Below are 26,013 nucleotides of genomic sequence, written 5' to 3' on the forward strand. Positions count from 1 at the left end.
AAGATAAACACTTTTTTTTTTTTTTTACAGCTGTTCTTAGTGCTTACTAAAGGTATCGAAATGCTTTCTGCATTTTGAACAGAACTTTACAGCCTTCATAGAAAACATAAGTTAAGATTTACTGTAGAGGAAGAAATCAAGCAATGAATTGAAGAAAAAAGTGAATGGTCTTACAAGCTGAACACATTCTAGAAAATATAGTGGGTGTCTTCCACCACCTGTGGTGAAACTCAACTTTGTAAGATACCATGTAATTTAATAGGCATGTGATAGGATGGGAATATTCTGACATTTATGAACAGTGTGATATTAGCAAAATCACATGTACTCTTTGGCCACAGAATCATCTTTCCCACAGGGCAGTAAAATCCTAACAGAAAACAAACCAATTTTGATGTACACCCTCTAAAAAGATACAAACCTGAGAATTTTCAGCTCAGAAGTTCAAGTTTTCTGCAGCAATTGAAAACTAAACAGGTAATTCAGAAATTCAGATATTAGCTTTATAAGTCACTCCCAGCCAGAAATATCAGGCAGTTAGCAGTTAGCCATCCCGTTATTTACTGCTATTCTGTTGACAGTCTGTCAGCCTCTTTTCACCACCAATTCATTCATTCACCAGGGAAAGCGAAGTCAGACTCCCTGTTAGGGGCTATCTTGACAGCTAAGTGTGACCGAGGACCAGGGATAACTTGCTAAGGCTTCTCTCCTCCAAGCCACATCCCTATTAGTATTATCCATTCCGCAGCTGCTGCCCTTCCAAGTTGTAGCAAGACAACTCAACTACGTCCCTCACTCATGGTCTTCGGTAACGTGCTAGCAGTATTAGTCTTTCCTAGTGTTGTTTGTACTTTTTGCATTTCACTCTTCCCTTACTGCAAATTCTTTTTTCAAAGTAATGGTGATAATGGTGCTTTCACCCAAACGGCTCCCTGGGGAATCATCATTTCCCCATGGGAGCATACTGATGAGGTAAATTTTTCATCCTCTTTTCATTCCTTTTGTCCTCTCAGCCACTCAAAGGGTGTGCGTAGATTAAGGACTGAGACAAAGCTTGGGGTGGTGACACCAGGGTCGATTCTGAATGATGTGAAGGTTGCTCTTGGATAAATGGATAACTGAAATTCTCAAGTAACCTTAAGTTGTAGCAGTTTTTCTGTGTCCTTATAGACAAATATTGCCTTATTTTCTTGTCATAAAGATAGTTACTAAGCAGAAAAATCAAACTGGTTTTTGAGGCTGAAAGGGAATGGAAAAGGTTAGGAGATAGTGCCTGAGAAATCTCCTAAACGTTCTTTTACTGGGAGCCCTCATAGAACTGTTTATCTGAGAGGGGTAACGTTAAGATGGGGATCTGAATCAGATAAGATACATCTGCCCCCAGAAGTCACATTAGACATATTTGCCTGTATTTAATTGCTGCTAGAAACATACTGCAAACTTTTAAATCTTGGTTTTAAATTCTTGGTTTAAAATTCTCGTCATCAGGTGCTCATGATACTGAAGAATAAAAATCACAAGAAACACAGAGATGCAGGACACTATTGCCCAATATCCAGAGACACAGGAGCAACTTGTCCTTTCTAGGAAATTGGCTAAGATGGATGGGATGAATCAGTTTCCAATTTTGTCTCTCTCTTTCTCTCTGTTGAAACTAAAGGAAGTTTATAAGAATAACTTGTACCAGACAACAAAATTTCAAGACAGGAGAGCTCTACTCACCTACCATTAAAAGCCATGAGTAAATGAATTGCAGTATTACTACCTGGCAAAGATATAAAGCCTTATAGTTGACAAAGTGCTTTTCAAAATGCATGAAATGACTCAGCATGCCAACACCTCTATTACCACAATACGAGCCAAGATCTATTAAATCAAGAAAGAAGATGTTCTGTCCACAGTAGAACAACACTGCACCACAAGCTTGACTTCTCTAAACTTTACAAAGCCTGAGAAGAACGTGCCTGGTAAACCAAAGCAAAGTTTTGCTGTGAGGAAACTGAGCACTGAAGATCATGGTATGGAACCCGAGCTGTTTGGGTTTGTTGTAGTCATCCAACACGTTGCATCCAACGTACAAAGGTGATGTGAGTAGTAAGACACATTGAACTGGGACATTACTGAACATTTCAAACTCACTCACTCCCATCTCTCCCTGGGCTTCTTTTGTGCAATCCTTGAAATTCTAACCAATGGCAGGGTTATACTGCCAAAGAAATACTTTGTAAAGGACTTGGAAACACCAGTCACACTGCTCAGGATGCAGCCAGTCAGTCACAGTGGGTAGAATATTAAATTTTTATGTAATTTTATGCTTTTCTTTTGTTTTTTTAATATTCTTATTTTGATGTTCAGATCCTCTGGACTGTGCTGGTTGTGTACAGTTGAGCGCTAGACCCATTTTTATTGACAGCTTGGATGTGTACAACAATAGAGTGGTACAGCAGCAGAAAACCAGGGTATAAAAAGGGTATATGGATGGCTGAACTCAGCCATTGTTGAGTTGCCAATCAAAACCCACATTATTATACAAAAATAAGTTGTTGCATCCACAGAGATGGAACTTGCCTGTCAATCTAAAGTATTATACATAGACACAGCCTCAGACCAAGGTCTAAAAATGGTTTGACTGACAACTGTACTCTGCAGTGAGAGCAGAATTCTCTCCTCCCAGTTTTAATTACATGTCTCTTGTAAATACATACATTTAAAAATATTAACTAAGATGCAGCTGTGTTTAACTACGATTTTCTTCCTAATCTTCCCGAGAGTTCCTTAGTATTTGTGCACGACTTTGAAGAACTGCATGACATGGTAAGTATTATTGTTAAGCTGTCTGCCTCTCATGAAAATTACAGCATAGCTAAAAGAAGCAAGAGTTTCCAATATAACCCATGACTGTTAGATGCTGAAAACTTTCAGAAAACAAAAGGTCTTTTAAACGTGAAACTTTTCCTGCCACTCTCCAAGTTGAGTAATTTGAAAGGAAAATATGATCCGCTTTTTTCACTTGACATTTTCATTCCTACTCATTCTCTGACTTCCTCTCTTCGCATGTTGACTCAAACTGACTTACTTTCACAGCCATGAGTGCAGCTACAGTGTCCTGATTCTGAAAGCCTGTGTACATACTGATAAGTCAAGGACAATTTTGGCAGAAGACCAGTTGGATATAAACTAACCTGGAATATGTTTTGGCCAAAAACCAGAAAAATTTCTGCTAATTCTATGTAGTGTGTGTTGTTCTGTATTAGCCAATGAGATATATTTGAAGGCTATTTTAACAAGGGTGGTTATAAGGTTAAAGGATTTTTCTACCTTATGCTAAGTTGGAAACTAAATTTTCATGATAGTTTGCGTCAAGAAGACTAGCTACATTTTGTAAGAACTTTTGCAGAAGAATTCTAAAATTTTTAGTGATTTTTTTAATGAGTTGTTTGCCTTGAACTTTTTACATTTCTGTTTTTACAATTGCCATATGGATACCAGTTATGATAATTTGTGTCTGGTGCTTAGGTATTTTTGTACATCTGCTTTTAAAATAGGCAGATGGAGTTTAGCTGAATTCTGTAGAGCTATAAACAAGTGGATATGAACCAGGTTGTGTGAAAGAGTGTGCTAAGCTTGCTCTATTTTGTTTGTTCAACTGCAAGAAAAGATCAAAGCTTCCTAAGGTATATTGGCATCACTGATTGTTGAATAGTACAAGAAGGAACACAACCAACCTATTGAGGTGAATCATACCAAACAACCTTTACAGACACAGGAGGGGAGCCTGCTTTATAGAGGCTGCCTTGCAGAAGTGATAAACACAAAGGAGTGTATTAATAATTAGACAAGAAAGGACAGAGAAAGCAAGGAGCCTCCAATAAATTTGCCAGATGAGCCAAACTAACTATGTGCTTAGCCTACAGATTCTGGATTTTGTTAACATTTCTGATGTGCTCATTTTGAAGATATTGAATGTGACCAAAATATTTTGCCTCCTTCCATCATGAGAGCATAAAGTAGCTACCAGCTGGAGATGCTGAAAAAACAGGTGCCCAAAAAGACATGTCTCAGATCAAATATGGGCAGAGGACACTTGGGCTCCTCACCACAGCTTCATGCTCTGTCTTGGTTTCTCTCCACCATTAGCCATCAAGCAGGAGTTGGCAGAGATGTCTTTGCTTTCAGAAAGGAAGATAATGACTGGGAAAAGGCTGATGTTCTGATGTTGATTACTCATATGAGGATGGTGTCTGTGGTTACCCCAGGCACGTAGCCCCCTGTCCAGAAAAAGAACTAGATCATAGGACACACCCAAATCTGCAGCTGTAAAGGAAATTTATGTCATATCACAACTGTGGCTTGCATTCTTTCATTATTAGTCCTTAAATTATGATAGGGTAAGGTTATCAATCAATATCTGATCTGGGGATAGTATGAGAAAGTGAAGCACGGAGAGGAGAGGAGAGGAGAGGAGAGGAGAGGAGAGGAGAGGAGAGGAGAGGAGAGGAGAGGAGAGGAGAGGAGAGGAGAGGAGAGGAGAGGAGAGGAGAGGAGAGGAGAGGAGAGGAGAGGAGAGGAGAGGAGAGGAGAGGAGAGGAGAGGAAAGGAAAGGAAGGAAGGAAAGAAGGAAGGAAGAGGTGAATTGAAATTATCTGGTGTGAGAGAGCAGGTGGTTATAAGTTGCATTGGGCTAAGAACAAGAGAAAATTTGCAGTCTTGGCTATTGTACGATCAAAGGTAGCAGACATAGGTATGAATGGTATTGAAGAGGTGAAAAACATTGGGCCTGGGGACAGCAGAGAGGTGATTATAGGAGGGCTGAAATGGGCAGCCGTATCTACTCCTTTCTGTCCACGTCAAATTACAATGCAACAGCAAATACTTGTTCTGCAGGCAGCCAGTGAATGACAACTGGGTTTTGCAGGGGTAATGGATGCTAAGCTCTTTCTACACATTCTTGCCTTTTTGGCCTTCCATTTTCTTTTCGTTAATCACAGAAATTTGCAAGCTTCATCCTAGTCATGTACTGAGAAGTGTTTTGTAGTCACAAAAGTCACACTTTGCACACAAAGTCAATGCTCTAGGGATGTTGCAGGGCTTAATATCTGTTACTCTGTGGCCAGCACCCACCAGAGACTGGAGCTAATGACCTGGGTAGTTCCCTATGATTTTTCCCCTCCAAGGACTGGATATGGGTATAGGGGAAAATGAGCCATAATGGGCTTCCAAGTCACTCTGTGCATCACTTCACCCACAGAGAATTGGGGGACTCCTCAAGGGTAGCGATCAACTCCCATTTCTGAGCAGCACCCCTTGGAGTTCAGTGCTGGTGGCCAGCTGAGGATTTTAGCAAGAATTTGTGAAGTCAGGAATTTTGTACCCCAGCACTTACCCTGCTGTCTTGCTTATTCATACTGGGAACTCTGTGGGAGAGTGGCCATCCTACCATGTGTCTGCACAGCACATGATAGAGCAGGCCACAATCGCAGGCAGGGCTCCCAGACAGTACAGCTATGTATAAATAAACAGTTATTTCAAGTACCTAAAACTGTTGGTGTGACTTATATCATTACCCTTTATCAAGTACTTACTAAATGCCATAGCCTTCTAATACAATTTCTTATGTTCTTGTGTCAATTTTTGGAGTGTTTTGGGGCACTGAGCTTCATTATAGATACAGCTACAGTGACATTTGGTTTAATTAATTTCTCTATTATGTCACAGCTTGAATGAGAAGCAATCAGATATTATTAAAAAATGAGAGCACTATGCTTATTTCATACTTTGGATGAATCTTCAATTTGCTTATAAAACTACCTTGGAAGTAAATATGTAAAAGTAAAGTAGTTTTCCACTCCTGACTGGGGTTCTTGTTTTGTTTGTTTTTTTTTTTCCATTTTCCTTACAGCAGAAGATGGTGTTGATAAAGTCATAGTGTTGCTAGTGGTAGGGTTTCCTTGTTCTTGTTTTGAACAGCACCAGGTACAGTGGGATTCCTGTCTTAAGATGGGTCTTCCTTGGGATTGCTGCTAAACAAATATTGATTAGTAATTATCAAAGTGGCATATTGGATTCAGCTGCTCTGACTTATCACAGTTCCAACAAATCAGGGGTAAATATGAAAGCAATGCTGTCTAATCCTAACAGTGCCTAAATCCAGAGCTCCCTTTCTTCTGCCCTTACATTTTCTACACCCGTGCACGTGCAGAATTGCTCCAGTCCAATGACCTGGCCAAGCTAGGCAAGTCCCAATAGCCACAGTGACAGTGCTATAGCTGAAACTAGGGGCTACAGAGGCCACTAGTAAAAACAAGCCAGTAGAAGAAGGTTTCCCATCATGGTCGTTACTCTATCTTGCCAATGACACTACGTAAAGCCAGCAAAAATAATTGCTGGACAGCACAACCACATCTGCATTCAGCATATCTTACTGCAGTGAGGAAAGGTGAGTTTTGCCATACTGCTATCTGGCAAAATCATGCCAAGAAAATTGTAGTGAAACCCTGACCTGGTACTGCCGCCCTTTTCACAGTCCACATTAGGCAGAATCCAGATACAGGTGCCTCTGGATGCTAAAAGGCAGACTGCAGCCCCTTACCCATCTGAGTCAGCCTCTAGCTGACATCTAGAGTGCTGAGGCATTATCCAAAAATACAGCTACTCTACAACAAAATTAGGCTTCTTGCAAAATGCAGTGGTGGTCATTATTTTCTTTTAGGACAGGGGTTGAGCTCACTTTTTTAGGCAATATGCAAGAACGTAGAGCATTTGCCTAGGAAATGGGAAGCCTAGGTTTACTTCTTTCTGTCCCTGAGAAATCTGTAAACTGTAGGTTGGACTCTGGAGAGTAATTCAACAACCTAGGTGTACAAAATAAAGAAATAAAAGTCAAGATTTACTGAGTCAGAGACCTGAAATGTAGACATATCTCTGTATTGCAATCACTGAGACACCCAGCTCTCAGGGGACACTTAGATGTTGGTCCCAGCATCTGTTTCACATTTTACCCAGTGACTTTTTAATACAGCAGTCAAAACACTAGTATCTCCCTTGCCTTGCCACAAATTGTCGTATTCCTACTCCATGGTGATTTATTTGACAGCAAAAATTAGCAGGTAGATTCAAGTAGAAAAGTTTTAAATCTTGGTGATAAATGGCAAATATTGCTTGGATGGGAAGTAACTAGGACTGTGATGATACATTTAGCTCAGGAGGTGGGGAAAACAGAAATAACACCTAGTATTTGCAGTCATTAAGCACTGAAGTATTTTGCCAATTAAAATCCTACGGTGAAGGGAAAGCATATAGTACTTGCAAGATGGTGACTCATTTCTTGCTCAAACGTGTTAATGAAGAATTTTGCATGGTTTCACAACTAGTTTTCTTCTCACCTGACTCCTATGTAATAACATCAGATTTGGCTTATGCTGAATTAAAATATCCTGGGGAGATAAATAACACTCTGGTCAAAATCCTAATCCCTTTCAAAACCCACTACCTCTACCTGGACAACCATTTCAGTTGTTAATGTTAAATTACATAATCCCAACAGCTAGATGACATTAATGGATGTTTTTAGGTGCTACCTGAGTAGCTTTTGGTCTGGTTCAGACCATGCTGTCAAACATATGTCATAGGCTGGGCTAGTCTGACATTACTGCTAACATAACATCAGATGGGGGGGGGGGAAGAACAAGAAAAAAAAAAGAAGGAAAAGAAAAAGAAGTAAAAGAAGAAGAAAAAAAGAAGTAAAACAAAGAAGAAGGAAAAAATCAAGAAAAAAAAAGTTTCTTGTAGCATAAAAACTTTGCAGTAGATAGGCAATGAGTATAAGCCACGTGGGGGTCATTTTACACCAAGGCATGAGGAGCATGAGACTTAGTTTGACCCAAGCCTAGCTTAATTTCAGATGCTTTGATTGTTGTAACCACTTTTTTACCCAGGAAAACATTTCCCTGCTTTAAAACTGCCTATCCCAAATCTTCTAGTATTTTTTGAAGACTCCCAAGAAGGATTACCTTATGCTTTGTTTCCCGCCTGACTAGGATGAACTTTATATGGAGTTCCTAAGCAGTAATGCAAAAGTGGGAAAAATAAATGTATTTTAGACTAATATTTAAGAAACAGGTCTTTTTTCCACAGCTTTACCCTGCCTTCCTAAAAGCAGATTAGCTGAATGTATTATCATTAGGTGAATAGTATTATTCTTCAGTTTGTTGCACAGGCACTCACATTCTGTGTCTATTGAAACCCACTTGTATTTTATTGGGATTTTTGCACAGGGTGTCTTTGCCTGAGGATCTTCTCTCAGGTCTTACATACTGCTGGGCAGTGGTCCTATGTGTCCAGTCCCACTCACGCATGATTCATTGTTACTGATTATCTTAAAATGCATGCAAAACACTTCCTAAATACCTTACCTGTATAGAAAGGACTGTGCTACGTGGCCATTTGTGCAATTGCAGGAAAACTTTGTTTACAAGTCTCTTTTCTGTATGCACTGGTCGAGACAGCCAACTGCCTGTCGACCTTTTCCTAATATATTATCTGCTGGCATTACAGTCTCACAGCCAAAGGGTAGAAATATATCATTCCAGCCAACTGAATATAGTTACCTGGTCATCACTGAAGCCCAAAAGACTAAATACAATTTAAATAAGTGCTCTACTACTTGTTACTATAAACATCCATAGCTAATGTAAAAGTAAGGGTTTAGCCTGCTGTGGTTCTGCAGTAGTTAAGAAAAAAAATGAACATAACATTTTGCACTGTACTTTTTTGCAACACTCAGTTTTAGAGAATTAACTGACTATTATTCTGGTTTTATCCATATCCGCAGCTTTAAAATGTAGAGGAAAAAAAACCACCCAAAAAACCTACAAAGTACATTGTAATCAACAGATAATCAAAAAACCTCCCTTAAACAGATTTTTAAGACACTATGGTAATCTAAAGGTTATATAAACTTCAGCTAAGCCTCTTAATATATGTATTTAAGCATTATGGAAATTTGATTTTTAACTTAGTATAGTACAAAAAGGCCTTTATCCTAACAAATATATGAGTTAAAGTTGAATGCTAAACAGAGTGTAATGGTTATTAAAACCACCATAAAGTAGAGATATATTGGTAGCTAACATGAGTCACCCAAATGGAAGACTTTGGGCACAGATTTCTTTCAAAATATCCATGTTTCTACAAAAAAAAAGAGAAATCATTAAAAGTAGATTAACATCTTCCTGGAATAAAAATGCATTATCTACTAAAACAGTTAAGAGTAAAGTATTATATTCAGATAATGTAGAGCGCCATAGAGGGAAGGATATTACTGATTGTTCTCTGACCTACAGGGTTTAATCTTTCCTTAATAAAAAAAAAAAAAAAAAGTCAATAGACCATAGCCTCTCTGCTATCCACCATATCATAAAGACTTTGTGAATAATTTGGTTTAAATAACCATCCACCAATAAATATATTGGAAGTGGAGCAGTCTCCTTGTAATTTCAGAGGCAAGAGCACATAGTCACCTGTTAGCAATCAGCTGGTCAGGAAGTCTAAACTTTAATCTTTTAAGATATTAATTAGCAGAACAACAGTTTGTTTGGTTTGGGTTTTTATTTGTCAGTCATTAGTAATCAGTTCTTCAGAGGGGTTCTTAAAGCTCGCAATACAACCCTTCCATGTCTTAAAAACAGTATTTTGAAAAAAGAAAGGAAGCCAAAACCAACTGCTTTCAAAAGAAAACCAAAGGATTTCAGAAGAGATAACAGGGTCACTGGTCACTGCACTGCAAGAGCACACGTAATTTACTTTGATCACAGACTCTTATCGGGAGGACATTGGTGCAAATGTGGAGGAGACATTTGCTCCTACCAACCACCCACTTTCCAATCCTAGTCCTCCAAAAAGTGACAGGCAAGGGGGAGCATCAGGAGGTGAGGACTAACATTGGCCTTGCTGTGTCATGCATCTTCCCAATGTAATTTTCCTATTTGATCTTATTTAGACTTCATTCTCAGAGGGATTTAATTATCTATAGTCATTGCCAAATGAAAGCACTTAAAGCTGTTATCACTGAAAATGTATTTTTTAACCTTTATGGTCCTTCCCAAGAAGTTTCCAGCTTCTACAGCAATTGAACTGTAGGAAAAATAATAATTTTTAAAACCAGAATCTTTAAATCTGCTCTTGGTTTCTTTCAACTATGAAATGTTCCTGCCATGGAGATTTGTGTCATTTAAAAGGCCATCTACTTATATAAAGAATCAGATTTCACTCTTTGCCAGTTTCATGTTGCTAAAAATGTTATTTGTCCCTTTCCAGCTCTTTCTGCAGAAATATTGTCTTGTACAAGTTGGGTAAACAATACATTTAATTGTCTTTGTGGTGCCAAATGGAGCATAAAGTCGGTGTGGGGTAGCATTCATAGCTATCAAAACAGCTCCCTGGAAAAGATTTCTATGTTATTTTATGGTACATCTCTTCTCTCAAAATGTCATTGGGCTTTATGAGAATCCTGCATTGTAACTTTTCAGGGTAATGAATAAAAGACATGACTCATGGCTATTTTTTTCTTTTTCTTGGAGGGGGGATGGTGGGGGTTAATACAGTTGCTTGAAATATGATGTGTTTGAGAGAACTTTATTTAATCCGACAGGGACCTGGATAGTAAATCAATGTTAATCAGGTAATACACCCAGGGGAAATTGGAACCATCGTCACATTTGGCACACTTACTTGTTACATTTATGAGCTCATCCATTTACTTAATTATTATGAAACTCCCAGTGTGTCAGAGTGGGACCCTCTAAGGATTTTTCTCCTGTCTACAATACCTCTAAAATGTTTTCTGTTTCATAGCAAGGGTACAAAAGTCATGTGGTGCTTCCAATTCTCAGTCAGTACCTACACAAGATGCTATTTCAAATAAGTATCATGAGATGAGGTCAAGCCACAGAAACAAGTTACTACAAAGCAATTAAGTATGAATTTTTCACCTGTTAGTTACCTTGCAATATCTGTTCTCATGCATAGTATTTAATCAAAAAAAGCATGCCGTAATTTAGGGTAGGTTACCAGGCTCTACAGGACCAGAACAAATTTGGTTTGAGTTTGCCTAAGGACTGGAACAAGTGCAAAGGGAGCTAAAGAGCTGTAAATCCACACCCTATAGAACTTATTTTGTGGAAAAGATTCTGCTGGATAAAACAAGATGAAAGTGCAAGTCTAGGCGTAATCCTGCCTGTATTCTGGGAAAGTCTGGACCTGGCTTAAGCACCTCTGCAGCACCCTTCGAAAGGCTTCAGAACTGCATCCAAACAAAAACTTTCTATTCACAATACTCTTAGGTTCCTATAAGCTTCTAGGACTAAACAACAGCTTGAATTATATTATCACCAGAGGCTCTGTACTGTTTTGTTGCACGAGATTGCTGCTCCTTCTTAGTGCTTATGCTTGTTGCTGAATTTGGAAGATGTACATCAATGAACCAGAACCCTGTTTCCAGTGCAACCAAACAATCCATACCTTTTTTCATGCATTCATCATGGCTAAATGCTCTGGGCTTCTGCTATGGGAAACAGAAGTTTTGTGTCTTGGGGCAAAAACAAAAATAAAACCCACTAAATCCTCATACAGCCAAGGAAGATGGAAATATTTTATACATTCAACTCTGAGTTATGCTGGATAACAAAGATTAGGAGCTGAAAAAACCAAAGAAAGCCCAAATAACACAGAAGTAGGCTAAATTATAGCCATGTGATTAGTATATTTATCTTTGAAGAACTTGCTGAGAGATTCTTTAGAAAACAGCTTTAAGAAGCAGAAAGCAGAGCAGTCCTGACATGAGTTGCAGGTTTCTCTCCAAGCAGCCCAGTCCAGAAATGTTGGGGTAGCTGAAGCTTGATAGTCCAAACATCCTTCTCCTCCCACCCAAAGAGCTGAAAAAAGGTTGCATTAGGTTTAAGGGTCTGCATGAAGTGAAAGATTAGGACATTTACTGAGATGAAAAGTGGAGTCCAGGAGCGCTGCTGTCAGAGCTCCTGCTTCCATGTGTCATCACCTCCACCTTTGCTTACCAAGTGAAAGACTTCCAAAATTGCAAGACAGCTTTACATCTGCTACAAAGTACCTCAAACCAAAGCAAAATAATACATTTTCAAAAGTGTCCAAAACTTTCAATCTTATGACATGCTACTGATTTCCAGTCTTGTCTATTGTAATTTCATTTCCTTCTTCTTAAAAAAAAAAAAAAAAAAAATAGGCTTTCTATAGGCTTCTGTGCAGGAAAAGAGTATGTTCTGAGTTTTCACATGGCTGTTGCTGTCACCTGGTTTTTAACTCAGATTCCAGGACCTTCTCCTTTACTTTAGCTTTTCCATTTTTTTTTCTGGGCAAACTAGTTCTCAATCCTAACTTTCTTAATGCATTGGTAGTGCATCTTGCTTTAATCTACTACTTGTTTGATTTTGATATATAGTAAAGGGGAGGTTGTCTAAAGTGATGTGAAATAAGTATTGAAAACAGTTGCAGTATTTAGAATGATAATTGGATTGGCTAGAGATGAGTCATAAGTAACAAAATGCAAGGAATAAAGATCTGATGCTATCTTGTTTGGCTGAAACAGAATTCTATTCCTTCAGGCCAAACCAAGTCAATAATTATGTCTTGTACCTTCTATTTTTACGATTTTTTTGGTTATTTGTTTAATATAATGGGATTATGCATCATGCTAAAAGGAAAACATGGTTGTTATGAGGTTGCTCTAAAAACATAGCTCTTTTTGGGTATGAGAATTATTATTATTATTTTTCAAGTCAAAGTCAATTCACTGCCTGTTTAACATTATTACATTAATATCACCTGTAAGATTTATGGAAATTAGTAATGAAGTAATAAATATGACCCTTCTGATATCAATCAGCCTTCACAAGGGATAATACAAAAAACATGTCTTATTTTTACAAGGTCAAGAGCCAAAATGAGAAGTTTCAAAACCAGACTTAAGTATATGCAAGATGAAATAAACGGAGTAAGAAACCCCAGCTCTGTATTACACATATATAAATATTAGGGATTCAGCTGAAGAGCAGGAAAGATCTATAGAGTGTAAATAGAAAAGACAATCATATATACACGGTCTATTTTAAGAACTCCTTTCCGATCCGCTGTGATCAATCTCTTACCCAGCAGATAGGTATCAGGAGCCCACCAGGAGCTGGGACTCCTGGAGCAGGACCGAGGGTCACCGTTCCTCGTGGCACATGGTACCTCTAGGCAACCTTCACAGAAAGGCAGGGCAGTTCAAAACTTCCATGGTAAGTCACAAGCCACCTCTCTGCAGCTCTCCCACCTTTGCTGCCTCAGAGCCCTTGGCATGGTGCATCAGCCAAAAGATGTTTGCTGCATCATAACTCTTTAGCAATGACAGGAGAACATCTCTTCATTACACGAGGTGATTGCAACCACTTGTCATGTTAATTACAGACACAGCCTTTATGATAAAACTCCAGCTTGTTGAATGTTAACAGTTACAAGTCTTGAGAAAGTTCAAGATGTAGATCATACTTTTCAATAATGCGTTTCCACGTCCGTAGCTTAGTGCTGCCTCACAGTCCTCTCGGTGAACTTGAGTAATTAACAGAGTGGCATTTATTGGGTACAGCCAGCTCCGTGGTCCCTAGCTGGACTGGCTGTGCTACTGCTCAGGCAGCATTATGCAAACACAGCAGCCTTTCATCCACAGCCAGCTTATGTCTGGAGGCTTTCACATGTCTCATACCCTGAAGCCTTCAGCCTTCCCACCTCTAAGCTCCCAGGAATGGAGCGTGCTGGGCTGCACCCAGCACAGAGACACCCAGGGTGCTGGGGCTATTAGTTGTCAGCCCACAATTCACTAAACTTGTTAACAGGGGCTCAGCACCAGCCCTACCACTGCACACAGCAGAATGGGGGCAGCAGCCCTGGAAGGGAGGGAGTCTTGGTGGTTTTTTGTTCCTCTCTCTGATTGCAACCACCTTTTGGGGTATAACATGGTAGGCTAGTCAAGGAAGGCATATCAACAGCAAATAATTCATAGAAGAATACAAAAACTGCATATTCAAACTGCCTCATTACTTTATTCTTTTTTTTTTTTTAAACAGGTAGAAAAGATTATCCTACTTGCACTCTATTCAAGAAAAAACCCAACACATTGGTGCTATCAAAGACTTATGGCCTTTTAAGAACCTTGACAATAAATCTTAAATTTTTATAAGGCTACATTTTCAGCAGTATTTAACAATGTGGATCTGCTGTGGATTTACATGAGGGACAGAAAATAAGAATACTAATAATTGTCAGGTCTCATTGTAATACCTAGACAGCTCTTGGCAGCTGTCTGTTCAACCTCAGTCGCTCTTCTTCCTACAATACTCTGAGGTATGACAGTGTGAAGACATGATGGATGGTGCCACCAGGTCAATGCTGAACTATTTCCAGTATGTACTCATCTTAATCCTTTGCCCTCTGATAAATATTTTCATTGTGCATATTTTATCACCAAAGCCTGCAAGACTTAAGGTTCTTACCCTTTTCTATAACAATTAAACTTCTCCTCTGCTGTGCTGCCTACCTCAGAGACATTAATTCAGCACAGATTTTTTTGTTGCCAGAGTTTCTCGTGATGAAGCCTAACAAATGCAGCACTGATTTATTTTTCCTTTTTTAAAGAATGAGATTTTTTCTTCGTTTTATTTTTAGTAGAGCTCAAAAAGCAAACAACAGAAAGACATGCAATTTCCAACTGATAAAGGTATAATAAAACCAAGTATATTCAAGGTTGCTGCAGTCACTACTCTGGAGTTAAAATTTTACTGTAGGCCGCGCTGATAGCACAGAGGAACTTCAATGAGTGACAGCAGAAAATCTGCTCAATAGATGAGGTGTTCGACCTCCAAGCCGACAAAAAGATTAAACTAGAAATAAAGGAAGATTTTCTTTACCTCATGATGGAAGTGTGTGTTTATAGAATTGAGAAATTGGGTTGCAGTTTCATTTTCACACATGATGTGCAGAGGTTTGTATTACATTTATGTCTATTGCTTACAGGGCACATATTTAGTTCCAAGCTGAAGCCGTTACATTACCATGTCCCCTGTGGTGACTCCCTGTTGGAAATAAGCCTACATCACTTTATGCTTCATGAAACTTTTGTACTTCTTGGAACTTTTTAAACTTCATAGTCCTGGAAAGTGAGGTTATAGCAAACTACAGTGATTAGGATAGATTTATGGTGAGACAGTGCTATGCCTCCTTTTTTCTACCCCTAGAGGCCAAATTTTTCTCAGTATGCATATTCAGCTCATGAGAACTAACTCTGGCATATAGGCTAATTCAAATAATTATGCAGGGGTGGTCGAATTTCATTTCCCATTGGACTAGTGTCTAAATTTGCAGTGATTTCCAGAAACCCATGGTATTAATACGCATGGACTTGCAAGACCGCAGTATGGGCTAGCTGGTCATTTCAGATGAACTTAGGGAACATTTGACTGATAAGAATCTGCCAAGAGGGGTTAATGGTTTCATTAATGTATGGACAAATACCTCCCTCTTGCAAGTATGTGTGTGAACACACACGTACACACCCCTCCCCACACACCCCCCCTTCAGAATCAAAGCCCCACTACACTGGATGTTTTGAAAACATAGTGATGAATGAGGCTGATTTCACCTATTTGCAACATTTTGGAGAGGTATTGCTTGACAATAGCGAGTTAAACCCTGCACTTGTCAAGTTTAATGCACAGCTTCTCTGGCAATGAATAGGCAAAATGATTTTGTGAAAAGAGTTTAGGAGATGATTTGCATTAAGCAATTCTGAGCATGTTCATGTAGTTTACTACTAACATCAATTACAGTGAAAAGATCATATATTGAAATGCTTAGAAAAGTTTCCACATGGAAAGTATTTTGCAGAATTACTGTACGGACAGACAATATGAAAATTATTTTTCTGTCCTCCAGGAGACTGTAATAGGCTTCATTTATCCTAACTGAAAATGTCAGGATTTGAGCCTTAGATTTAGGCTTTCTTTCTAACCACTGGGAAAGACTTAATCTTACACTGGTGAATCCTACCTTGGGCAGAAATGAATTGTGCCCTGAAAATGTCCATTTCTCTCCACTGTGTAATGCTAATCTAAGGTCAGGTGCATACACATACATCACAGACATGAAGAGTTTGATGGGATGAATCACATCCCACAGATGGGGAAGATAAGTTACTGCAGGAACACTCACCTAACTAATCTCTTTAGTACTGCTGAATCAATAAAAATTTACTACTCCAATTATTATTGCTATTATTTCTTCTAAATTATGTATTAATATTATATTATTAACTACCATTTATATTGTTGCTGATATTGTGTACTGATTTCAGCTGGGATAGAGTTAATTTTCCTCCTAGTAGCTGGTGTAATGTTGTGGTTTGCATTTAGTATGAGAAGAATGTTGATAACACACTGATGTTTTCAGTTGTTGCAACGTAGTGTTTAGACTAAGTCAAGGATTTTTCAGCATCTCATGCCCAGCCAGCAAAAAGGCTGGAGGGGCACAAGAATTTGGGAGGGGACACAGCCAGGGCAGCTGACCCAAACTGGCCAACAGGCTATTCCATACCATGTGACGTCATGCCCAGTATATAAACTGGGGGGAGCTGTCTGGGAGGGGGGATTGCTGCTTGGGGACTGGCTGAGCATCAGTCAGCAGGTGATGAGCAACTGCATTGTGCATCATCTGTCTTCATTGGGTTTTATTTCATTCTCTTTTTATTATATTCCTTTTCATTACAATTATTAGTATTATTATTACTATTATTATTGTTGTTATATTTTCTTTTTAATTATTAAACTGTTCTTATCTCAACCAATGAGTTTTACTTGTTTTTGATTGTCCTCCCCATCCCACCGGGGGCGGAGAGGGGAGAAGTGAGTGAGCGGCTGCATGGTGCTTAGTTGCTGGCTGGGGTTAAACCACGACATATCGTTAACGCTAATTATTAGTATTTCTTTATTAACTTAATAAATATTTACTACTTAAGTAATACAAAATATCTGTGTGGGAATAGACTCTAGATCTTCTACATTTCTTGACTCCTAAAGGAGTTATGGTCCAGGGAAATTCATTGCTAGCTATTTTACAATATTCTGAGATCACAGATTAATTGCTCCATATTAGAGCTATCCACACCAGGAGTCACAACTTTGGTAAGAGGCCCAACATACGCAATTGAGGGATGATGAAAACGAGATTGCAGTCGATTCAACAGTTCTGGGATCTATCACTCAAAACAGGAAAGTCAGGATGCATAAGCTTAACAGAGATGAAAGGGAAAAGAATAAACTAATTTCATCTAGTTATTACCCACAGAAACAGCATTTGGAAAAAGCATGCTACTGATGTAAGACGAAGAGCTCCGTTATGTGAATATCAATGAATGTGAGGACAATTTAAAATAAACTAATAAAAAAGTATGACTGGCAGTGGAATATAAGGCAAACTATTCCAGATAAAATGTTATATACTGATCTACATGATGCCGTGATAGGTCATACATCGTCAATTCAATGTTCAAGAATCACTAAATAAATACAAATTTTTCAAGAATCAGGAACATACTATTGTACCCGGCCATCTGCAGTACTATAAACATTAACTCTCCTTGGTTTGCTGAAACAAATTAAAAGAGATTAGAGTAATTGGAAAGACATTTTTATAACTGGAATGCTGGCACACTGAATGTTATCAAGATAAATGCTCTGTTCACACTTAGTTCTCTCTGTTCTGTCCACTGATTGCCTTGAGCAGAGAGAAAACATTACAAGATATCCAAGTGGTAATTGGCAAATTTATCTGGAGTGAAGAATTCACTGGAGTTCAAAGGAGAAATCAACCCCCATTCCTTCTGCCCTTAGTCTTCTCAGTCCTACGAATATCAAAGTGCAAATGAACACGAATCAATGCTGCCTGCCTGGGTGGGAGCGCTGCAGCGAAGTGCCAAGTTACATTGATTCTCAATGGGGTTAAGTAAAGTTGAGGGAGTTCAGTATCTCTTGGCATCAACACCTTCAAATGAGAAATAAAGACCTTTCTTTCCAGTCAACACCTCCACTGTACCTATTTTCAGACCCATTCTCTTGATTTGCTCAAATAATTCCTACAATTAAGTACACAAATTGGGGAATTGCAGACAAAGAAAAGACGGTTTCAAGATCCCAGTTGTATTTATACTTACCATTAAGAGTGACTCATCTTAACCATGGAGAAACAGCAAGACCAAAGAAACAGACCCATTTAAGGAAAAATCTACAGTTCTCCTGGTGATTGCAAGAAGGAGGTTGCTAATGCTTGGTATTTAGTAGGTAAGAAGTTAAGCCTTACCTTGGAAAATAGTAATACGGTTTGTTCCTTCTTCTCTGCATCTGAAAGGAATTAACAAGTTTGGAGTATTTCTGTGGAGGAAAAACAAAGTTAAGAGTGTCAAGGAGAAATGAAACCTTGAACTGGGACAGTCTTGGAAGTCTTAGGCTTCAGATCCTTTTCTGAGAAAGTTTCTATTAGCAGAGGCACTCATTGCCATGAATCAGCACATGGTGATTATGCCTGAAGCAAAACTGCATCTTTTTGTTTTACTGATGGGAAGCTTAACCATTGTTCCAGACGATGGTTAAGAAGTCATCTCTAAATGTGAACACAAGAACAAGAGTCAACTGTCAGCATTCTTTGCAAATTCTGCTAGATAAACATCAATACTGTTCCAATAAAGTTACAGGGGAAAAAAAGTAAACAAATTCCTCTGGAAACTTTCACAACCATTGACATTCCCATTAGGGGTCAGGGTGGACACAAGGAGAAGGATGTCTTGGACTGTTGATATCTAGGACTGTAGAGATTGTCCTTAAGAAAAATGATGCCTAAGACCACCTGGCTGGCTAGTATTTTGCCTTGTTTTCTAGTTATCAGGAAGAGGAAACTTCAAAAGAAGCAAAAGGTGCAAAAGCAGACCTCAGAAATCTAGAAAACCACATCAAGCAGTGTTCAAGGGCATGCACTGGAGATGTAAGATGACAAATCCATGCCACAAGCAGGAGTTCAGTCAGAGCTTTGCTTAATACTGTCCCTTCATTCATGCTTCAAATGACTCCAGAGATTAATGGGATTTTCTCTACCTGCACAAAAATTTGAAGGCCTTCAAGTAGTGGAGAAAGTTCTTTCTGTCAGTATAGGCACAGGAGACCTGGCTGAAGAGATCATTTTCCTTTGTGTGGGGACTGCTGGAAAGAAATTTGGCCATGATGTCTCTGGTTAATATAAAACCTGATCATTTTTGAAAGAAACAAGGGTCCATATCAAGACATCCAGTTCTGGACACACAGGAATCTCTAAACATGGAGGTAATTGTGGATACACAGCATGAAACAGCTTTCTTCTCAAAGTGAACCCTACTGGTGGGTTCCTTCCATGGGCCCTGGATCCATAACTGCTCCGCTTAGCAGCAAGAAAACTTGATATGGGCTTAGAAGATGTCATGGAGAGGATCAGCTGTTTAGCTGCTAGCATTCTGCCCTGAAGGCACTGAAATGATGTCAGAAATAACTGATTTCTCTGACAAAAATAAAGTAAGAGCCAAAACATACCTGTAGAGCAGGCAAATGCAAATGTTGGGGACAGAACTGAAAAGAAAACTAAACACTCTAGGCTATTTATGTTATAAATAGTAATCTCTAATTGTTTTAGTCAGCACCAAGAATAAATTGTTTAGGGGCTCATTATACTTTTTTTTTAATTGCAAGAACAGAGACACAAATATGACATGGCAGACTTGCTCTTAAAACTCTGTGTTTAGGTAAGAGCTTCCTCAGTGACCCTGAAGTTAAGGTTTCTAAAACCAGGAAATATCTTTTTCCAGCAAACTTTATTACTAAATGGTGAAACTTGAATGGCTGTAACGAGGTTTGTACAAACAAGTTATCTGTTTGTTTCGTTGGTGGAAAAAACAATCCAGACTTAGAAGCAGAGTGGCCCCTTGTAAAGGAGGAACCTGGGCTCCAGGGTATCCTTCAGACCTCTAAGCTCTGTTCCAGCAAGTTGGCAAGACCTGAAGCATTTGAGAAAGACGCATCGTTGGTGGATTTTTATAAGACCTCTCTTGGAGGCCTTAAAAAATTCCCATCTCACCTCTCAATGGTTTTAAGATTACCTTAGGAGCATAACAGATCCTGCAATGACTCAAGAACAGCATGGATTGAGGGAGCTAGGACACCACCATCATTCTAGCCATGGAGGTTGCTGCTTTCTTTCCCTGAGCTCTCAAGGCATTTATGCAGGTTTATGTTGCACTTTGATAGCCCGGAGTAAGCTGCTTGTTGCTCTACCTGCTGTGCCACTAGATCTCCAATAACTAATGTGAAAGCTAGCGTAGGTAGAGATGTCCATTACTACATATAATATAGATGAAGTTGCACCTTCACTGTCAGGTAAGGATTTGAATTCTCCAATGTGAGGCTCAGGTCTCTGATCCTTTGCAGTGTTTGTGGGTTGATTTACTGTCAGGCTTAAGTCTGGAATGAGCCAGCTGGATATTCAGGTCGACGAAACCACACCAGGGCAGGTGTAACAAAGCTAGTACAAGTACTAGCACTCTCTTCAGATCCAGATTCATAAAATCCTCTTCCTTTGCCCCCACCTAACCTCAGGAGAGGAATCCAATCCTTCCTGCTTCCTTCCCTCAGCTGCCCAACAACTGGAGCATCCCCACAGGGTCACTGAACCCCATCTTTACCCTTCTGCACACGAGTCCCAGCAAGTGAGTGCCTTTGCCTTCATCTCAGTGCCCACTCTTGTCTCTCCTCAGTGCAACCCACATTGCATATTAAGTCTGTCAGCATTCCTGCTCACTAAGGTATAATTCAGGAGCAGGTAGGAAGATAATGCAACAGATATTAGAGACAACTCCATTTTGCACTGGAAGACAATTGGAAAAAAATTGCTCTTCACAGACCAGCCTGAATAAGAGCAGATAATTAACAGGTCAGTCTGTTATCAAAAACCAGATAAACAACCTGTGCTACCCACACATTTCTTTTTCCAGGTGTTCCTTGTGATTAAGGTGGAGGCATATGTTCTACGGAAGAAAGCACAGATAGAAATCTGTATTGGTAACAAAGAATACTGATTAATACCGAAGAGGTGCTATTACCTTTAAGGAACACATTACCACGATTGGAATGATGCATCCAGTCAGGCATTCATATTTTAACATTCAGGAAAGTCATGCAAATGATTCAAGGTGAGGAAAGCATGCCCTACACTGAGAAGGTGTTTAGTCCAGTAGATCAACTGGTGGAGAGGTTAAGAGGAGAAATAATTCCCTTTAAGGAGGGAGAAGGTGCCTGACCCTAGAAGGCTTCTAAATAGGCACACAGTAGCATCACAAGGTTGAGAATTTGGAGTTAGAGGCAGGAAAACTCAATGTGGCATCAACGTGCAAATTTTTTAGGAAATTAGTTAACCACTTATGGTGGGTTGACCCTGGCTGGAAACCAGGTGCCCACCAAAGCTGCTCTATCAGTCCCCTCCTCAGCTGGACAGGGGAGAGGAAACATAACGAAAGGCTTGTGGGTCGAGATAAGAACAGGGAGAGATCACTCACCAATTACCATCATGGGCAAAACAGACTCAACTTGGAGAAAATTGATTTAATTTATTACCAATCAAAATCAGAGTAGGCTAATGATGAATAAAACCTAAATCTTAAAACACCTTCCTCCCCAATTCCTTACTTCCCAGGCACAACTTCACTCCCAGGTTTCTCCACCTCCTCCCCCCAGCGGTGCAGGGGGACGGGGAATGGGGGTTGGGGTCAGTTCATCACACCTTGTCTCTGCCGCTCCTTCCTCCTCAGGGGCAGGACTCCTCACTCGTGCCCTGCTCCACCGTGGGGTCCCTCCCACAGGATACAGTCCTCCATGAACTTCTCCAACGTGGGTCCTTCCCCGGGCTGCATTTCCTCATGAACTGCTCCAGCGTGGGTCCCTTCCCCGGGCTGCAGTCCTTCAGGCACAGCCTGCTCCAACGTGGGTCCCCCGCGGGGTCACAAGTCCTGCCAGCAAACCTGCTCCAGCGCGGGCTTCCCACGGGGTCCCAGCCTCCTTCGGGCATCCCCCTGCTCCGGCGTGGGGTCCTCCCCGGGCTGCAGGTGGAGATCTGCTCCCCCGTGGACCTCCCTGGGCTGCAGGGGGACAGCCTGCCTCACCGGGGTCTTCCCCACGGGCTGCAGGGGAATCTCTGCTCCGGCGCCTGGAGCATCTCCTCCCCTCCTTCTGCTCTGACCTGGGGGGCTGCGGGGCTGTTCCTCTCATGTATTCTTAACTCCTCTCTCTGGCTGCTGTTTCTGTGTCACAGCAACATTTTTTTCCCTTCCTAAATCTGTTCTCCCAGAGGCACTGCCTCTGTCGCTGATGGGCTCAGCCTTGGCCAGTGGTGGGTCTGTCTTGGAGCCGGCTGGCATTGGCTCTGTCAGACATGGGGGAAGCTTCTAGCAGCTTCTCACAGAAACACCCCTGTAGCCCCCCCTGCTACCAAAACCTTGCCATGCAAACTCAATACACTACCGAAATCATTCACCCCATTCATTTGGGATCTTCAGGCTGAGACTGAATTAGGAGAAAAGATCACGGAAAGTAATTGTTTTCCATTGTGTTTGTAACCCTTCCAGTATATTTCTCAGTTTATGCCTAACACTGCCCAGTAAGTATAATTGAATCAAAGACTGAATAATTACTTCGATCCGTATTTTTAAATTGATCTTGGCTATAAGCTAAATTCTTTGGACTAGAGATGGAACAAAATATGTCTGCATTGCCCTCAAAATCCTCAGGGTACTTTCTGCTGAGCATTAAAATAATGATAATAATGAATATTCATGTTTCAGAATTTTTTGCATCCTGGGTGAGTTGAGCAGGATTTAAATTTCCTTTGGTACAAAAGTAGGCAGACATATTTGTGTATCTGTGATTTGTTTTGGCTTGGTTTCCTTGTCTGCAGCTGGAGGCAGGGCAGGGAACAACGCAGGTCAGCATGCGCCGAAGCGGAGAACGTACCTTCTTAGAGACTTTATTCACCTTTGTGTTCACAGCACGCATCAGGCTGGGATTTAGGAAGAATTCACAGGAATTGCCGCCATCTACCCTTTGCACCTTTTTTCTTTGCTCAGATCCCGCAGGCATCCACCACCTACTCCTTTTCAGCAGCAGCCCTGGCTTTCCCCATGCCCACAGCACATTACAGGTAAGCCTTTTGAGAGATGAAAAGCATCTCATTCTAAAGCTCCTGGGCTGATAGGATGCTCAAAATCCTGGCGCATGGTACGCAGATGCAAACTTGCTTTCTTTCAGACTAGCTGGACATGAGCAGGCCTTAATCCTAAAGGTACACGACTTCGGTACTCAAATTAGCATCGTGTAAGTACATTGCTACACAGTCTGGTGTGGAGCTGGCTTGTATCCTGCTAGCTCAAAAGCTGTTTTGCATCTGGCTGAAATCTATTCTCTATACATAGAGATATCCAGGTAGGATTTAATAACCAGCCTTTTCATAAAGTTCAAGGCCAGGGGAGACCATGACATTTATTCTGACTTCCTTATATTACAAGTCCTAAATGAGGATGCCAAGTTAGTAGATACATTTGACCTTCATCTTCCTGTGTTTCAGTTTCTCATCTGCAGAACAAGCCCAGTAATAAGGAAGCCTGTGTTCACCCCCGTTAGGCATTGTGAAAATTAAATACATTCATATTCAGAAGGCAGAGCACTGTATCAATGAGCCTTACAGTAAAATCCAGGAGAAAGTTGATGGTTTTGAACCACGTGTTGTACGTAAGGCAGGAGCATCACTCATTGGGGGGGGGGGGGGGAGAAAAATGATGAATAGTTTCTCTTTTAGAGAGTGCTGTCCAACTGAGGCCACGAATGAGGTAGACCTGCAAAAAGAAAAGCAAGATGTGATTCTCTAGTTTCAAAACTAGATGGAATGCCAGAATTAGATGACCAGGGAGTCCTCCCTTTGTCTTTTTCCAATTGCAGATTTGCATGTACAATGGTGTTCTTTGAAAAGCAAGAGAAGGAGGGTGCTGTGTGCATGTGCTATTATACAAAGACCGTTGTTGTTTGACTGAGTTTCTTCTCTTTCCCACAACTCTTGTGGCTGTGAGCATTACTGGCTTTTCTAGAATCGTTTTCAATCCTCTTGTGATTTTCAGGTCTGCTTCTGCATCTCTTTCCTGTGCATATACAGAGCTGCACGGATGCTAAGTCATAAAGACCAAAATCAGGGAACACAAGATTGATTTGCACGAAATACTTGTTACAGATTATATTAAAGATCATCAGATCAACATCAGCTTTTAGTTTGATCAACATCAGTAATGTTGTTATTAGGGTTTGCAGCTATGTAAATGATTTACCCAGTAGAGGTGAAATTATCATAAATAGCTATTCCTGTTGAATTTCAGTCAGTTTTGGCAATTGTCTAATACTGTGAGAAAAACAAAGTCCATCCCTGTCGGCACTTCTATGGTGCCTAAACATTTCAACCTAGTAGTGAATTAGTGTTTGCGCGTGATAGCAGTCTCCTTGGCATTTTGTCTAATCTCTGAGACACCACAGAAGGTCTCAGGCAGTGGTTCTGGTGCTCGTTCAGTTCCTCCTGTTGGGATTTCAGCACAAAACAGGGAGTAGAGCCAGTATCTCCAAGGACTTTGGTTTCCCTCCAAGACTCTTCCCTTGCCCGACTGGAACATATGTTACTAGATTGTGAGTGGGTTGCTAAAAGCATGTGTCATTGTTCCTTTAGTTTATGCATACCCACAATGCAGATGATTTTCATGTAAAATACCTCCTTCTAGGCTACAAATTTGGTATTTAATGCCTAGGTGGGTTAACTCATGAGCAAAAACAATTGGATGTGTTTGCTTGTTTAAAACATTTATGTCAGACTAGCTGCAAGAGCTATACAGCTACCATATTTAGTGATTTGTAATTAATTTTCAAAAAATATTCTTCTCTGTGAAGAAAAATACATGAGTAAGTGACAATTAACTCCAAAGGAAATTTTGGATTCAATTATATCCTTAGTCACTAGAGAACTTGGTACAGCTTTAAATCCACTAAACATTCAGTATTTGAAGGTATAGCATTGCACCACCTCAGATCAATCAATTACCAGCACCATCTTGCTTTTTTGACATTTTAAAAAGCTTAAAACCTATAGACTAATGAGAATATCACTGTTATTTAACTGAAAAAAAGGTGATGCATAGCTACCATCGAAGTGGAACACACATGTCACAACAGAAGATACAGACAGGATATGAAGATGAATATGTATATGCTGCTTAAATATATGCTGGGTACATATGCTGGTAGATGAAATGCACAGAGACCCAAATTTGAATTTCCAGATTGCAGGACAGAGTAGTCCTATAAAAACTAACCAAATATGCCATCAGTTCTTTAACGAACACAAGAAGAAAGATACTTTGATTTCCTGTCATTTCTGAATAATAGCGCTGTGTCCCAAAGCAGTAGGCTTTGAGTCTTAATCATCCTTAGCACACACGGACACACTGGAGGGCAGAAACGTCTCCTCTCCGATACACAGAGGAAAACGTTCTTGCCATTAGGATGTTAACCTGGGACATGGGAATCCTGCATTTCATTCACTTCTTAGTCACTATCTTCCTGTAAAGCACCTGACAAGTTACTAAGCACCAGTCTGATTACTTTCTTGAAACCAATAGAGAAAAACAATGGTCTTCTGTCTTCAAGAGCTCTTGCCATTATATATGGTTTTAAAGTTACATGGTACTTTTGTAATAGATATTCCCTACAGTGACTTCAGACAAATCTGCTAACTACAAGGGTAGCTGAACAACTGCAGGATAAATATACATGCTCAGACAGAGTTCACTTGAAAAATTCT

Source organism: Harpia harpyja, chromosome 2, assembly GCF_026419915.1.
Source record: "Harpia harpyja isolate bHarHar1 chromosome 2, bHarHar1 primary haplotype, whole genome shotgun sequence".
In the NCBI taxonomy this organism is placed as follows: Eukaryota; Metazoa; Chordata; class Aves; order Accipitriformes; family Accipitridae; genus Harpia; species Harpia harpyja.